The sequence below is a fragment of the Leucopleurus acutus genome, assembly GCF_964270905.1.
Source record: "Leucopleurus acutus genome assembly, chromosome: 1".
NCBI classification, from domain to species: domain Eukaryota; kingdom Metazoa; phylum Chordata; class Mammalia; order Artiodactyla; family Delphinidae; genus Leucopleurus; species Leucopleurus acutus.
Window position 1 is genome coordinate 113,655,678 of NC_139142.1, and position 16,581 is coordinate 113,672,258.

Consider the following 16,581-nt stretch of genomic DNA (forward strand, 5'->3'; position numbering starts at 1 on the left):
CCATGCAATATGACTTCAAAGGGTCTGCATTTGCTCACTGAACCTCACCAATCCTATCACTGCTGCGTTTATGCCGCTGTACACACGCTTGATTCTCTTTCGGAGACAAATAAATCCGTAGGTTTTAAGATTATTTCTAGTCAGGTATATTCTTAGGCGTTTAATATGGGGTGTTGAGTCCACTTCGTTCAGCAAGGAGTAGCTCTTGTCTATTGCATATTTGGCTTATGGAACGGTATCTGTGCTAATTTCAATCTCTGGTTTCATGCAGCACCCCAACTCACCTTTCCCCTTAAGCAAGCATAAGTTGGTTTTCTACATTTGAGACCCTGTTCTGTTTTGTAATTCAGTTCCTTTGTAGCCAAGTTTACATTCCGTGTATTGGTGATATCTTATGATGTTTCTTTTTCTGTGTGACTTATTTCACTTAGAATCATCGTACCTGAATCCACTCATTATGCTGCTACGGGCCTGATGACATAAATTTCATTGCTGAGTGATATTGCATTGTACGTAAGTACCACAACTTCTTTATCCATTTTTCGCTTTCTGTGATATTGAACTTGTACCATAAACGAGGTTCTTGTAAACAGAGCCGTCCCAAACTTTGGGGTGGCTGTGTCTTTTTGATTTTAATTTCCCTAAGCTATAGGACCATAAGTGCAAGTGCCCTAGGCTCTGTTGCTTTGTTTTTTAGATGTTTCAGGAAACACCATACACTTCTCCAGAGTGGCTGCTGGCAATTTACATCCCGCCCATCAGCATAACAAGGCTCCCAGTTCTCCATGGCCTGTCCTGCCTTTCTGGATTTTACACTTTTTTCAGATGGCCCTTTGACCGGGGTGAAGTGAGACTTCATTGTAGTGCAGATTTCCTTTGAGAGCTTGCTTGGTTGGCCAGAAAGGGCGTATGCGTTTCTTCCTGAATATATTCAGGAAAAAACGCATACGCCCTTTTTGGCCAAGTGCATCATTGTCGACGTTCTGAGTGTTTTCATATGTTTTCAGTGCAATTCCTGTCTACCTCCTGAAATCGGTTTCCTGCAGTTCTGCCTTGCTCTCAGTGCCTCTTCATAGCCTTACCTCAATATACTTTTGGAGAATAGTTGGCCTTTATAACTCTGCAGGTTTTTGAATTGCAGTGGCCCTTAGCTCCATTTTTCAGCTCTTATTTTTGTGATCTTGCCTCATATCCACAGGATTTCTTCAGGCCCTATTCTTCTTCTGGGGTGCCTTGCTCTGCCTTTGGTTAATTCTTCTTCCTGATGTGAAATTAGAGTGACATGTGCCCATTGAAACCGCTACAGCTATTTTCTCACTGGTTCCCCCTATTCCCATTCATCCTCCGCACTAACTGCAGACTGTGCGATACCGGAACTTAAAGGCATTGACTCTCCATGTGGAGATGTTGTTAGTAAAGTGGCTGGAATGTTGATCCGGAGCCCCAGGAGAGGAAAATGAGGTGCATTTTAGAAACCTTTCCCGATCATATGGTATACCATCCGCTGGATTTCCCATGCATGGTTTAGCTGTAGGAAGATTCCCTTCAACTTGGAGTGTTGGGACCCTTGGAATAAGTAGCATGAAGTATTGCATTAAACTTTCGGCAGTTGCTCACCAAAGCTCTCCAATCCTTTCAGCCCCAAGTGTCCAGCCTTATGTCTTATCCAGCTGTGGGTTTATATGTGGTCATTCCAGGTTGCATCACAGCCCCTGAGCGAATTTTGTAAGAATTTTTCTCTCTTTCATTGTTTCTGCGTTTTGGTTTTAAAATTTATTTCTATAATGGGGTTTAGCTCATTTTCACTGCTGTGTTTGTGCCGCTCTGCGCACACTTGATTCCCTTATGGAGATATATCAATACATGGGTTTTAAGATTCTTATTACTCAGATATATTTCTCTGCGGTGTATAGGGTGTGTTGAGGCCAGTTCATTGAGCGAGGTGTAGATCTTGTCTGATACCTATTTGGTTTATTGAACGGTATCTGTGCTAATTTCAAACTCTGGTTTTATGCATCACCCCACCTCTCCTTTCCCCTTAAGCTGACATAAGTGTGTTTTCTAAATGTGAGACACTGTTCTGTTTTGTAATTCATTTTTTGTGCAGCCATATTTATCCTCCCTCTATAAGTGATATCTTATGATATGTTTCTTTTTCTGTTTGACTTATTTCAAGTAGTATTATCGGACCTCAATCCACTCTTTATCCTTCTACTAGCCTTATTACATTGATTTCATGGTGAAGAGATATTCCATTGTACATAAGTACCACATTTTCTTTATCCATTGTTCTCTTTCCTGGGATATTTAAGGTGTACTGAAGTTGAGGTTCTTGTAAACAGAGTAGCCCTAAACTGTGGTGTGCTTGTGTCTTGTTGATTTTTAGACTTCCCTAGATATACTCCCGTGATTGGAAGTGCCCTATGCTCTGTCGCTCTGTTTTTTAGATGATTTAGGAACCACCATACACTTCTCCAGAGTGGCTCTCGGCAGTTCACACACTGTCCATCAGCGTATAAAGGCTCCCTGTTCTCCATGGCCTGTCCTGCATTTCTGGTGTTTACAATTTTTTCGGATGGCCCTTTTGACCGGTGGGAAATGAGACTTCTTTGTTGTGCACATTTGCATTGCTTGCTTGCTTGGTTGCCCATAAAGTGCGTATGCGTTTTTTCCTGGATATATTCAGGAAATAACGCATACTCCCTTTTGGGCCAACTGCATCATTGTCGAAATTCTGCCGCTTTTCATGTGCTTTAAAGGCGAGTCCAATCTATCTCTTGAAATCTGTTTCTTGCAATTCTGTCTTGCATTCAGATCCTCTTCTTTGCCTTACCTCAACATATTTTTGGACGTTAGTTTTCATTTATAACTCTGCAGGTTTGTGAATTGCAGTGACCCTGAGCTCCATTTTTTAAGTTGCTCTTTTGTGAGCTGGCCTCAAAACCGCAGGATTGCTTCAGGCCCTATTTTGGCTCCGGCGAGGCGGGCTGAGCCTTTTTTTAATTCTTATTCTTAATGGGAAATTAGAGTGACATGTGCCCGTCCAAACCCCTACAACTATTCTCTCATTGTTTCCCCCTCTTCCCGTTCATCCTCCTCACAATTTGCAAAATGTGTGAAACAGAAGTTTAAATGTGCTGATTCTCTAAGTGGGGAGATTCTAAGTAACGTGGCTGGAATGATGAACAGGAGCACCAGGAGAGGATAAATGAGGTGCATTTTAGACACATCTCCCGATCACATGGTGTACAGTCCTCTGGGTTTTCCATGCATGTTTTAGCTGTAGGAAGATTCCTTGAACCTGCAGATTTGGGACCCATTGAATGGGTACCAGGTAGTATTACTTTAAAGGGTGTGCATTTCCTCACCCAACCTCACATTTCTCTTAGCGCGAACAGTTTCCAGCCTTATGTCTCATCCTGCTGTGGGTCTAGATGTGTTCAATCCATGTTGCATCACCGTCCCTGAGGAAAAGTTGTAAGAGGTTTTCTCTGCCTCTCTGTCGTTTATTTTTTTCAATTTATTACTATATTGGTTACAGCTGATTTTCAAAGCTCTGTTTCTTGCTGCTGTACATCCACTTGATTCACGTACAGAGAGACATCAATAAATTCTTTTTCAGATTCTTACCAGTCATAGATATTCTTTTCCGGTGACTTGAGTGTGCTGAGTGCAGTTCTTTTAGCTACCGTGTAGGCCTTGTTGATTATCAGTTTGGTATTTGGAATGGTATCTTTGCTAATTTCAACCTCCTGGATGATGCCTCACCCCTCCCCACCTTTCCCGTTTAGCAGCCTTACGCGTGTTTTCTACATATTTGACTATGTTTTTGTTTTGTAATTTATTTCATGTGTAGCCATTTTGGATTCCACCTTTAAGTGATATCTTATGATATGTGTCTTTTTCTTTTTGAATTATGTCACTTAGAATGATCATACGTAACTCCTCCGGAGTTGTTACAACTGGCCATATTTCATTGATTTCCAGGCTGAGTAATATTCCACTCTACATAAGTACCACATCTCTATCCATTTTTTCCCTCCAGAGACATTTAAGTTATATCCTAGTCGAGGATCTTTTAAACAGAGAGGCAGTAAACATTGGGGTGCCTGTGTCCTCTCGATTTTTGTTTTTCCCAAGATATACGCCCATGAGTGCAAGTGCCCTATGCTCTGTAGCTCATTTATTAGATGCTTTAGTAAACACAATACACTTCTCCAGAATGGCCGTTGGCAATATACATTTCCACTATAAGCCTCACAGGGCTCCCTCTTCTCCTTGCCCTGTCCTGCATTTCTGGCGTTTACACTTTATGAGGATGGCTCTTCTGACTGATGCGAAGTGATATCTTTTGTAGTATTGATTTCCAGTGCCCACCTGTTTGGTTGGCTAAAAAAGTGTATGCCCTTTTCTTGAATATATACAGAAAAAAACGCATACAGCCTTTTTGGCCAACTGCAATGTCGGAAATGTTCAGCCCCTTTTCTTGTGCTTAATGGCGAATCCTTTCTACCTCCTCAAATCCCTTTCTTGCCATTCTCCCTTGCTTGCCAATCCTTTTCTTTGACTTTCCTCAAGACATTTTTCAGTGATAGATATTTTCAACTCTGCAGTTTCGTGAATTTTACTGCCCCTGAGTTCCATTGTTCAACTTGTGTTTATGGGAACTGGCCACAAAGCAGTGGGATTTCCTCAAGCCCTATACTGTTTCCATGGGCAACCCTAGCCTTTGGTCAATTCATCTTCCTGATTGGAAATTAGAGTGACATGTGCCTGTCTGAACACCTAGGACTTGTCTCTCATTGTTCCTCATCCTTCCGCTTCATCCTCTGGACAAATTCCAAACTGTACGCAACAGGATGTTGACAGTGTTGACATCTCCAAGTGGGGAGACTGTTAGTAAAGACGCTGGAGGGGTGAACCCGAGCACCAGGAGATGAGGAGATGAGATGCCTTTTCCAAACTCTTCCCGATCAGACGGTATACCATCCTCTGGGTGTGACAGACATGTTTTAGCAGTAGGAAGAGTCCCATTCATGTAAGGAGAACACCAGGGCTTTTTCAAAATCAGTGTCTCCCCGAAACCCAAACTGGGGAGTTTTTTAAGCTACGGCTACACATATGTTCATTAAGGGCCTTGGGAAGTAGGCAGAGTCCAAACTTTAGATGACTGAAGTCTTCAGGGTCAGAAGCACTCACCACCGGCTTCCCTTAGGTTACACTTTAACTGTCATTGATAGATGATGTCAATAAAAATATCTATTCTTTTTCCGATTATTTCCCCTTATAGGTTATTGCACAATATTGAGTGTAGTTCCCTGTGCTATACAGTAGTTCCTTGTTGATGATCTATTTTATACATAGCAGTGTGTATGTGTTAATTCCAAACTGTTAATTTATCCCTCCTCCCACCTTTCCCCTTTGGTAATAATAAATTATAAGATTTTATACTTCTCAGAAATGGGGGAGCTGAAAGAGAGGTATCATTTTCAATGGAAAAGCATTTAAAACAAGATTGAAGCTTTAACCAAGATTATTAGATGTACATCCTTGGAAAGAAATCACTTCATTTCTCTAATATTGACCTGACAAATAAGACAAACCTTTTCACTGAACTTGCTTATAATAAAGTGATGGAAATATCAAATGGAAGTGTTAGAAACATCTTATTTTACCCGAGCCTTATAAACTGTTCTATGTTAACTACAGTTTGGCTCACACATCTGTTCATTGAAGTTACAATAGTCTCAATTTCTGTTACTGATCCTCCAGAGTGGACCCCAACAAGGGTCCCCCTGCCCAGTGTCATTGGGGCCAACAGATAGAGACTGAGTTTGGTTCCCAAGCAAAGGAAACTTTATATTTTCATCAGAGAATGGAGAGGTGAGAGCATGCACTACCCCGTGGGCTGTGGGCTGGGCTGCTGTGTAGAGATCCTGTCAGAGTCAGTGGGAGGGAGGGGGCGGAGCTCTCAAGGGCCGGGTTGGCTGCAGCTCAGGCTCTATATCTCGGAGTCTGCACTGGGCCCCAGGAGCTGAGGTGTCGACCCAGCCATTCTGCACCAGGAAATCTGGTCTGAAGTGCCGGGTGTGGAACCTCTGCATGTGGGACCCTAGGAGCACGTGAAATTAGACAAAGCACAAAGGATAAAAAAGGTCAGACTTGACTTTATTGCCCACATTCTATTTTTATCTCCCAGGGATTTTTAATGGGCTTTGCTGGGGACAAACCCCTCCTCTGCCTTTTGTCCCGTTCCTCATTCTTGGAGTGCTGAGGGTGCAGACCCTTCTTCTGTAACTGCTGAGTGCTGAGTTGGGAGCCCTCATACCAGGGGACGAGGGTCAGAACTTCTCCCCAGCAGCCTCCAGGTGACGTTGATTGGCCCCAGGACCCCTGCCTCCCTGCTCGTCCGCCTGAGCACCAGCATTGGAAGTGTTATAGATTCTAATGACCTTTAAGGGTCCAGGAAAGAGATGTGCAGAGACGCTGTGGGGGCCGGTTTCACCCCGCCCCACATTTGTTCGGCCACCTTAGGCTGACCGTTTCTGCCAGCCTAGATGCTCTGACCAGTAGTCTGCTCTTTCTTCAATTAGGCCCCTGAATTAACGTAAAAACAGCACCAGGTGTCAGAGCCCTGCCCGCTCAACTCCCAGACAGTCCAGGGTCAGTGGTGATCAAGGACCATGATGGCCACTGAGTCAACAGCCTTTTGAAGTAAACAGGAGTCCAGCCGGTCTTATTGGCCACCATCATCACGGTGTCTGTAGGCTTTTCTATGGTGACAGTGTGATATACGGTTCCCCCGCCAAGATTATTAGCTCCCCTCCGGGTGCAGGAAGTCCTGCAAGCAGTAGTCTACTCCTTCGGGACACACTATTGTTGTTTTATGAGAGAAACTCCAGGTCAAGTGATGTTCACACGAGTCGTCATGGTGCCCTGTTGCCCCCGGTTATCTCTCTGGATGTTGGAGTTGGAGGGCCTCCTCACTCGAGGTCGGTGTGCCCACGGAGCGAACCCTGCAACTTCAGGGCATGGTTGGTGATTAGGATCACCACGTGGGGTCCTTTTCCCTTAGGAGGGAGGTGGCCTTTTGGGCTGCTGATTTCCAGGTTTTTAGATACCGCCAGTATCTTGGCCAGATGTGGCAGTGGGCCAAGCCCCTTGGTGACTGTAGTTTATCCTACCTGGATGGCATTCTTGCGTTGTTCCATTTCAAGTGGTCCCAGTTTTTGCACTAATTCTCCAATGGCGATTCACCTTTCACCGGGAATGGAAAGGTCAAAGGGTTTAGCTCAATTAGGGAGTTCCAGGGCAAGGGTCTGAATTGACTGCTCTTTCCATTCTTGAAAGGCCACTTCTGGATTCTGTTCAAAAGGATCATCATCTTTTCCTTTCAGTGTTTCATATAGAGGCCCAGCTAGTAGACTGTAGTTAGGGATCCAGAAGCAGCAAACCCTGGCCTCCCCAGGAACCCCTAAGCTGTCTTCTAGTTTTAGAAAGGGGTAAGGCTGCAAATGGTTTCTTCCCTTTCCTGGGATGGGCTTCTCTGACCTTGTGTGAGAATGAAGCCCAGGCAGGTCACTGCAGTCTGTGATATTTGAGCTTTTTCTTGGACAACTTCTATCCTTTATTGGCTTGGTAGTTCAGAGGCCTCCTTAGTAGGGCTGGCGATCAGAATGTCGTCTGCATATTGAAGGAGGGTTTCCTTTTCCAGAGGTAGAACTTTTCGGTCTTTAGCTAAGCTTTCCCCAAAGATGGTGTGGGAATTTTTGAACCCTTGGGGCAAGACGGCCCGGAAGTATTGTTTTAGTTGTATGTTGAGTCCTGCCACTCACAAGCCAAAATTTCTTGTGACTCTGGGACTAATGGAATACAAAAGAAGGCATCATTGAAGACTAATACAGAATACCATGTCCTGGTGGTTGGTAGAATGACCAGCAGGGTGTAGGAATCAGGAGCAACTGGAGGTATATCCTCGGTGGCTTCACTGACTGTCCTGACATCCTTTACCAGGTCCCCAGCAGCCCATGGGGCTCTCGTGGTCAGGCCAATCCCAGGATATGGAGCTCTCCTGGGCAGGTACCCCACCCCCAACCCAGCCCACGGGGCTCTCATGGTCAGGCCCCTCCCAGGATACAGAGCTACCCTTGCAGGTACCGTGGCAGGGCTGGGCACACAGGAACCGTGCACATAGCCCTCATTGAAGAGCACCCCCAGCTCACCTGTCGCTCAGAGCTGACACAGAGCACCTCAGAGCAGGACTTGAACTAACAAACAGCAGCTCCGACAGGTCTGTGACCCTGGGCATCACTCTGTGTGGCCTCCCTCCACCTGGTCTTCCAGAGACTTCCACTGCACCCAGGGCACCAGGCCTCTGTCTCCAACCACCACCCACCCCTCCTCTCCCTGACTCCTGGGTTCCTCTCATTAGGAGAGGGTTTTCTTGAAGTTGTCTCCCACTCATGGGCCAGATAAAATGATTAGAAAACAAGCCAAAGCTGCAGCCCCTTGTCTATCCTGACTCTCAGGAGCCCACACCTGTTCCTTGGACCTGGCCGGTTCAGCAAGTTCCATTTTCTGCAACTGTGAGCCCCTGAGGGGTGATGATTGGCTGACCTGGGCAACCTTACCATGCCGGCCAGCCCTCCCCAGGTGTGCCTGGGTTGAGATCAATATAAATACCACTCCAGGCAGCAAAAGCCCCTGCAGCTGTGCCTGACGCCATTTTCTCTGCCCTGTCAGCAGTCTCGGGGCTGGGCTGGTGGGAGGGAGTGAGAGGCCACGGCTTTGTGGGTGGCCCAGTGTGAGTGGGGCTCTGCTGGACTTTCTGCAGCAGTTGCCAGGCTGCCACCTGCTAAAGAAGAGGATGTGTCACCCATACCTGCTGCTGGAATTTCTCCCTGGGCAGAGGTGAGGAAGGAAAAAAGCAGTGGGGGCAGGGACAGGACGGGTATCTCAGGCAGGGAAATGGAAATCTTCCAGAAGAGCACCCAGGGCCAGGACCATCCTGGCTGGCCTGCAGGCACCAAGTCAGCTGGCATGCTGTCACTCGTGTGGCTCCATGGCCCTTCCTCTAGGCTTTCAAGTCCTTGTATATATTCAGGTGTTTTACCTGGGAAGGGCGGGAACAGTTCAGCAGCAACTGGCCTGGGGCTCAGCTCACGTTTACTCACAGATGCCTCGGCACGGTGCCCCAGCTTTGCAATGAGGACGCTTGTTGTGTGGGGGCTGCTGGCTGAATGGGAGACGATTCCCCACCACTGACCAACTTCAGAATTGTTTACAACTGGAGCAAGTGCCCTGATACGGTTTTCCTCTGAGTAACTGGTGGGTTCTGTTTTTTTTTTTCTCTTTTTTGTTTTTGGTTCAAGGTAGATTTTATTCCTCTTTTTTGTATTTACAGATATAAGCATGGAAATAATTTATTCATATAAATGTATGTGAAGGGAATAATTGTTTTTTCTGTTTTATTTTTTAAATTTTATTTCTTTTTAATTTTGAATTTTATTTTATATTTTTATACAGCAGGTTCTCATTGGTTATCTATTTTATACATATAAATGTTTACATGCCAATCCCAATCTCTCAACTCCTCCCACCACCACCCCTCCAAGAGCTTTCCCCCCTTGTTGTCCATACGATTGTTGTCTACATCTGTTGCTCTATTTATGCCTTGCAAAACGGTTAATCTGTACAGTTTTTCTAGGTTCCACATATATGCATGAATATACAAGATTTGTTTTTCTCTTTCTGACTTACTTCACTCTGTATGACAGTCTCTAGATCCATCGACGTCTCTACAAATGACCCAATTTCATTCCTTTCATGGCTTAGTAATATTCCATTTTATATATGTACCACATCTTTATGCATTCGTCTGTCTGTGGGCATTTAGGTTGCTTCCATTACCTCGATATTGTAAATAGTGATGCAATGAACATTGCGGTGAATGTCTCTTTTTGATTTATGGTTTTGTCTGGGTATATGTCCAGTCCTGGGATCGCTGTATCATATGGTAATTCTATTATTAGTTTCTTAAGAAACTCCATATTGTTCTCCATAGTGACTGTATCAACTTATATTCCCAACAATAGTGGAAGAGGGTTCCTTTTCTCCACACCCTTTCCAGCATTTGTTGTTTGTAGATTTTCAGATGATGCCCATTCTAACAGGTGTGAGGTGATACCTCATTGTTGAGTCCATTTCGTTGAGCAGGGGGTAGGTCTTGTCTATTACATATTTGGCTTATGGAACGGTATCTGTGCTAATTTCAATCTCTGGTTTTATGCAGCACCCCCTTAACTCACCTTTCCCTTTAAGCAAGCATAAGTTGGTTTTCTAATCTTGAGACCCTGTTCTGTTTTGTAATTCAGTTCATGTGTAGCCAAGTTTACATTCCGTGCATTAGTGATACCTTATGATGTTTCTTTTTCTGTGTGACTTATTTCACTTAGAATCATCATGCCTCAATCCACTCATTATGCTGGTACAGGCCTGGTGACACAGATTTCATTGCTGAGTGGTATTCTGTTGTACATAAGTACTGCAACTTCTTTATCAATTATTTGTTCTCTGGGATATTTAACTCGTACTGTAGAAGAGGTTCCTGTAAACAGAGCCGTCCCAAATTTTGGGGTGGCTGTGTCTTTTTGATTTTAATTTCCCTAAGCTATAGGACCATAAGTGGAAATGCCCTAGACTCTGTTGCTTTGTTTTTCAGATGTATCAGGAAACACCATACACTTCTCCAGAGTGGCTGTTGGCAATTTACATCCCGCCCATCAGCATAACAAGGCTCCTTTTTCCCCATGGCCTGTCTTGCCTTTCTGGATTTTACACTTTTCTCAGATGGCCCTTTAGACCGGGGGGAAGTGACACTTCATAGTAGTTCGGATTTCCATTGCAAGCTTGCTTGGTTTGCCAAAAAGGGCATATGTGTTTTTTCCTGAATATATTCAGGAACAAACTCATACGCCCTTTGTTGCCAAGTGCATCATTGTCGATGTTCTGCCTCTTTTCCTATGCTTTAAATGCAATTCCAGTCTACCTCCTGAAATCGGTTTCCTGAAATTCTGCCCCGCTTTCAAGTCCTTTTCGCAGCCTTACTTCAATATATTTTTGGACGTTATCTGTTATTTATAACTCTCCAGGTTTGTGAATTACAGGGCCCCTGAGCTCCTTTCTTCAACTCGCTTTCTTGTGAGCTGGCCGCAAACCCGCAAGACTGCTTCAGGCCCTAATCTGCTTCTGGCAGGGCACGCTGAGCCTTTGGTTAATTTCTCTTCCTGGTGGGAAATGAGTGTTAAATATACCCGTCCAGACACCTACCTCACTCTCAACCCCTTGGTGATGTGGGTCCTCTGGTTTGTGGCCACCTTTGCTGGGTTCCTCACCTTTCGATGATGTGGCCCCACTAGTGTGAGGACACTCCTGCTTGGTTCTCATCCACGTGGTTATGTGGACCCCCTGGTGAGAGTCTGTTCCTGGCTTTGTTCCTCACCCACCTGTGAGGGAGACCCTCTGCTGATAGGTCACTCCTGCATGGCTGGCACACATTGCCTTGGTGAAGTCAGCCGTGTGGTGGCAGTTGGAGCGTGCTGGGAATCTCCTCCCCCCGGTGATGAGGACCCTCTTGCGTCAGGCCCTAACTGCTGGACTCACCAACTTTTCTTAGGGAGCCTGGTGATGCTTTGGCACTCCTCTTAGGATCCCATCTCCATGGGGTTGTGGGCCTTCTGCTCTGAGGTCCCAACGGCTGGGTTGTTCACATTTTCATGATGTGGGCTCTCTGGTGTTCACAGAAGCCTGGATCCCATAGCCTCTGTGCTCTTGGCCGCCTGCTGGGAGGTTCCAACTGCTGGATTCCTCACTTTTTTAATTTTTTGGGCCCTCTGTTGTGAGGATCCTCCTGCCTGCCTCACTCCCATCCCCTTCGTGATGTGTGTCGTCTGGTTTGAGGCCACATGTGCTGGGTTCCTCACCTTTCGATGATGTGGGACCAATGGTCTTAGGAGACTCCTGCCTGGTTCACATCCCCTTGGTGATGTGGGCCCTCTGTTGAGAGTCTGATCCTGGCTGGGTTCCTCACCCATCTGTGAGGTGGGCCGTCTGATGTGAGGTCACTCCTGCCTGGCTTGCTCACCTCGCCTTGTGGACATGAGCCCTCTGGTGGCACTTGGAGCCTGCTGGGAGCCTCCTCTCCTCGGTGATGAGGGCCCTCTGGCATCAGGCCTTAACTGCTGGGCTCCCCACATTTTGTGATGTGCGCCCAGTGGTGCGAGGACACTCCAGCCAGGTTCACATCCCCATTGGGGTGTGGGCCTTCTGCTCTGAGGTCCCAAAGCCTGGGTTGCTCACAGTTTTATGATGTGGGCTCTCTGGTATTAGTTCACTCCTGCCTGCATCCCATAGCTTCTGTGCTCTGGACCGTCTGCTGGGAGGTTCCAAATGCTGGATTCCTCACCTTTCTTATTCTTTGGACCCTCTGATTTTAGGCTACTCCTGCCTGCCTCACTCCCATTCCCTTTGTGATATGTGTCCTCTGATTTGAGGCCACATGTGCTGGGTTCCGCACCTTTCGATGATGTGACCCCACTGGAGGGAAGACAGTCCTGACTGGTTCCCATCCCCTTGCTGATGTGGGCCCTCAGGTGAGAGTCTGATCCTGGCTGGGTTCCTCACCCATCTGTGAGGTGGGCCCTCTACTATCAGGTAACTCTTGCCTGGGTTGCTCACCTCGCCTTGTTGACATGAGCCCTCTGGTGGCAATTGGACCCTGCTGGGAGCCTCCTCAGCTCTGTGATGAGGGCCCTCTGACGTCAGGCCCTAACTGCTGGGCTCCCCAACTTTTCTTGGTGAGCCCAGTGTTGCTCAAGCACTCCTCTTAGGTTCCCATCCCCATGGGGATGTGGGCCTTCTGCTCTGAGGTTCCAACGGCTGGGTTGATCACAATTTCATGATGTGGGCTCTCTGGTGTTAGTTCACTGTGGCCTGGATCCCATAGCCTCTGTGGTCTTGGCTGCCTGCTGGGAGGTTCCAACTGCTCGATTCCTCAACTTTTGTATTCTATGGGTCCTGTGTTGTGATGCTCCTCCTGCCTGCCTCACTCGCAACCCCTTCGTGATGTGGGTCTTCTGGTTTGAGGCCACATGTGCTGGGTTAGGCAACTTTCAATGATGTGGCCCCACTGGTGTGAGGACACTCCTGCCTGGTTCCCATCCCCTTGGTGATGTGGGCCTTCTGGTGACAGTCTTATCCTGGCTGGGTTCCTCACTCTTCTGTGAGGTAGGCCCTCTGCTGTGAGGTCAATCCTGCCTGACTTGCACACATCACCTTGGCGACGTGGGCCCTCTGTTGGCACATGGAACCTGCTGGGAGCCTCCTCCCCTCGGTGATGATGGCCCTCTAGCATCAGGCTCTAACTGCTGGGCTCCCCACGTTTTCTGATGTGAGCCCAGTGATGCCAGGACACTCCTGTCAGGTTCCCATCCCCATGGGGATGTGGGCTTTCTGCTCTGAGGTCCCAATGCCTGGGTTGCTCACAGTTTCATGATGTGGGCTCTCTGGTGTTAGTTAACTCCTGCCTGCATCCCATAGCTTCTGTGCTCTCGGCCGCCTGCTGGGAGGTTCCAAATGCTGGATTCCTCACTTTTTTTATTCTTTGGGCCCTCTGTTTTTAGGCTACTCCTACCTGCCTCACTCCCATCCCCTTTGTGATGTATGTCCTCTGATATGAGGCCACATGTGCTGGGTTCCTCACCTTTCGATGATGTGGCCCCACTGGTGGGAGGACAGTCCTGACTGGTTCCCATCCCCTTGGTGTTGTGGGCCCTCTGGTGAGAGTCTCATCCTGCCTCGGTTCCTCACCCTTCTGTGAGATAGGCCCTCTGCTGTGAGGTCACTACTGCCTGGCTGGCGCATGCCACCTTGTAGACGTGGGCCCTCTGTTGGCAGTTGGAACCTGCTGGGAGTCTCCTCCCCTCAGTTATGAGGGCCCCCTGGCGTCAGGCCCTAACTGCTGGGCTCCTAACATTTTCTGATATGTGCTAAGTGGTGCAAAGCCACTCCTGCCAGGTTCCCATCCCAATGGGGATGTGGGCCTTCTGTTCTGAGGTCCCAACAGCTGGGCTGCTCACAGGTTCATGATGTGGGCCCTCTGCTGTGAGTTCACTGCGGCCTGGATCCCATAGCCTCGGTGCTCTGGGCCACTTGCTGGGAGGTTCCAACTGCTGGATTCCTCAACTTTTATATTCTATGGACCCTGTGTTGTGAGGCCAGTCCTGCCAGCCTCATTCCGAACCCCTTGGTGATGTGGTTCCTCTGGTTTGAGGACACATGTGCTGGGTTCCTCACCTTTCGATGATGTTGTCCCACTGGTGTGGGGACACTCCTGCCTGGTTCCCATCCCCTTGGTGATGTGGGCCCTCTGGTGAGAGTCTGATCCTGGCTGTGTTCCTCACCCTTCTGTGAGGTGGGCCCTCTGCTGTGAGGTCACTCCTGCCAGACTGGCACACATCGCCTTGGCGACGTTGGCCCTCTGGTGGCAGCTGGAGCCTGCTGGGAGCCTCCTCCTCTCGGTGATGAGTGCCCTCTAGCGTCAGGCCCTAACTTCTGAGCACCCCACGTTTTCTGATGTGAGCCCAGTGATGCCAGGACACTCCTGTCATGTTCCCATCACCATGGGGATGTGGGCCTTCTGCTCTGAGGTCCCAATGTCTGGGTTGCTCACAGTTTCATGATGTGGGCTGTCTGGTGTTAGTTCACTCTGGCCTGGTTCCTCTAGCCTCTGTGCTCTGGGCCGCCTGCTGGGAGGTTCCAACTGCTGGATTCCTCACCTTTCTTATTTTTGGGCCCTCTGTTATGAGGCTCCTCCTGCCTGCCTCACTCCCAGCCCCTTGGTGATGGGTGTCCTATGGTTTGAAGCCACATGTTCTGGGTTCCTCACCTTTAGATGATGTGGCCCTACTCATGTGAGGACACTCCTGCCTGGTTCCAATCCATTTGGTGATGTGGGCCCTCTGGTGCGAGTCTGATCCTGACTGGGTTCGTCACACTTCTCTGAGGTGGGCCCTCTGCTGTGAGGTCATTCGTGCCTGGTTGGCACACATCGCCTTGGCGACGTCAGCCCTCTGGTGGCAGTTGGAGCCTGCTGGGAGCCTCCTTCCCTTGGTGATGAGGGTCCTCTGGCGTCAGGCCCTAACTGCTGGTCGCCCCAAATTTTCTGATACGTTCTCAGTGGTGCGAGGACACTCCTACCAGAATTCCATCCCCATGGGGATGTGGGCCTCCTGCTCTGAGGTCCCAATGGCTGGTTTGCTCAGTTTCATGACATGGGCCCTCTTCTGTGAGTTCACTGTGGCCTGGATACCATAGCCTCGGTGCTCTGGGCCGCCTGCTGGGAGGTTCCAACTGCTGGATTCCTCACTTTTTTATTCTATGTGCCCAGTGTTGTGAGGTTACTCCTGCCTGCCTCACTCCGAGGTCCTTGGTGATGTGGGTCCTCTGGTTTGAGGACACATGTGCTGAGTACCTCAGCTTTCGATGATGTGGCCCCACTGATGTGAAGACACTCCTGCCTGGTTCCCATCCCCTTGGTGATGTGGGCCCTCTGGTGAGAGTCTGATGTTGGCTGGGTTTCTCACCCTTCTGTGAGGTGGGACCTCTGCTGTGAGGTAACTCCTGCCTGGCATGCTCACGTTGCCTTGGCAATGTGAGCCCTCAGGTGGCAGTTGGAGCCTGCTGGGAATCTCCTCCCCTCAGTTATGAGAGCTCTGGATAAAACACATATGCCCTTTTTTGCCAAGTGCATTATTTTCCAAGTTCTGTCTCTTTTCCTATGCTTTAAGAACTACTCCCGTGTACGTTCTGAAATCAGTTTCCAGCAATTCTGCCCGGCATTCAAGTCCTCATCGCAGCCTTACTTCAGTATAATTTTGGATGATAGCTGTCATTTATAACTCCGCAGGTTTCTGAATTACAGTGCCCCTGAGCTGCTTTCTTCAACTCGCTTTCTTGTGAGCTGGCCGCAACACCGCAGGATCTCCTCAGGCCCTAATCTAGTTCCAGCATGGCACGCAGAGCCTTTGGTTCATTTATCTTCCTGGTGGGAAATGAGAGTTAAATTTGCCCGTCCAGAAACCTACAGATAGTCTCCCATTGCTTCTCCTTATTGCTGTTCATCTTCCGAAGAAATTGCAAACTGGGCCAAACAGGAGGTTAAAGGCACTGACTCTCCAAGTGGGGAGAGTGTTAGTAAAGTGTCTGGAATGTTGCACCCGAGTACCAGGGGACGAAAACTGAGACACATTTGAACACGTTTCCCAATCACACGGTGGATCATACTCTTGGTTCCACATGCATGTTTTAGCTGAAGGAAGAATCCCTTAAACATGGAGAGTTGAGACCCATGGAATGGGTACCATGCAATATGACTTCAAAGGGTCTGCATTTGCTCACCAAACCTCACCAATCCTATCACTGCTGCGTTTATGCCACTGTACACACGCTTCATTCTCTTCCGGAGACATATAAATCCATAGGTTTTAAGATTCTTACTAGTCAGGTATATTGTTAGGCGTTTAA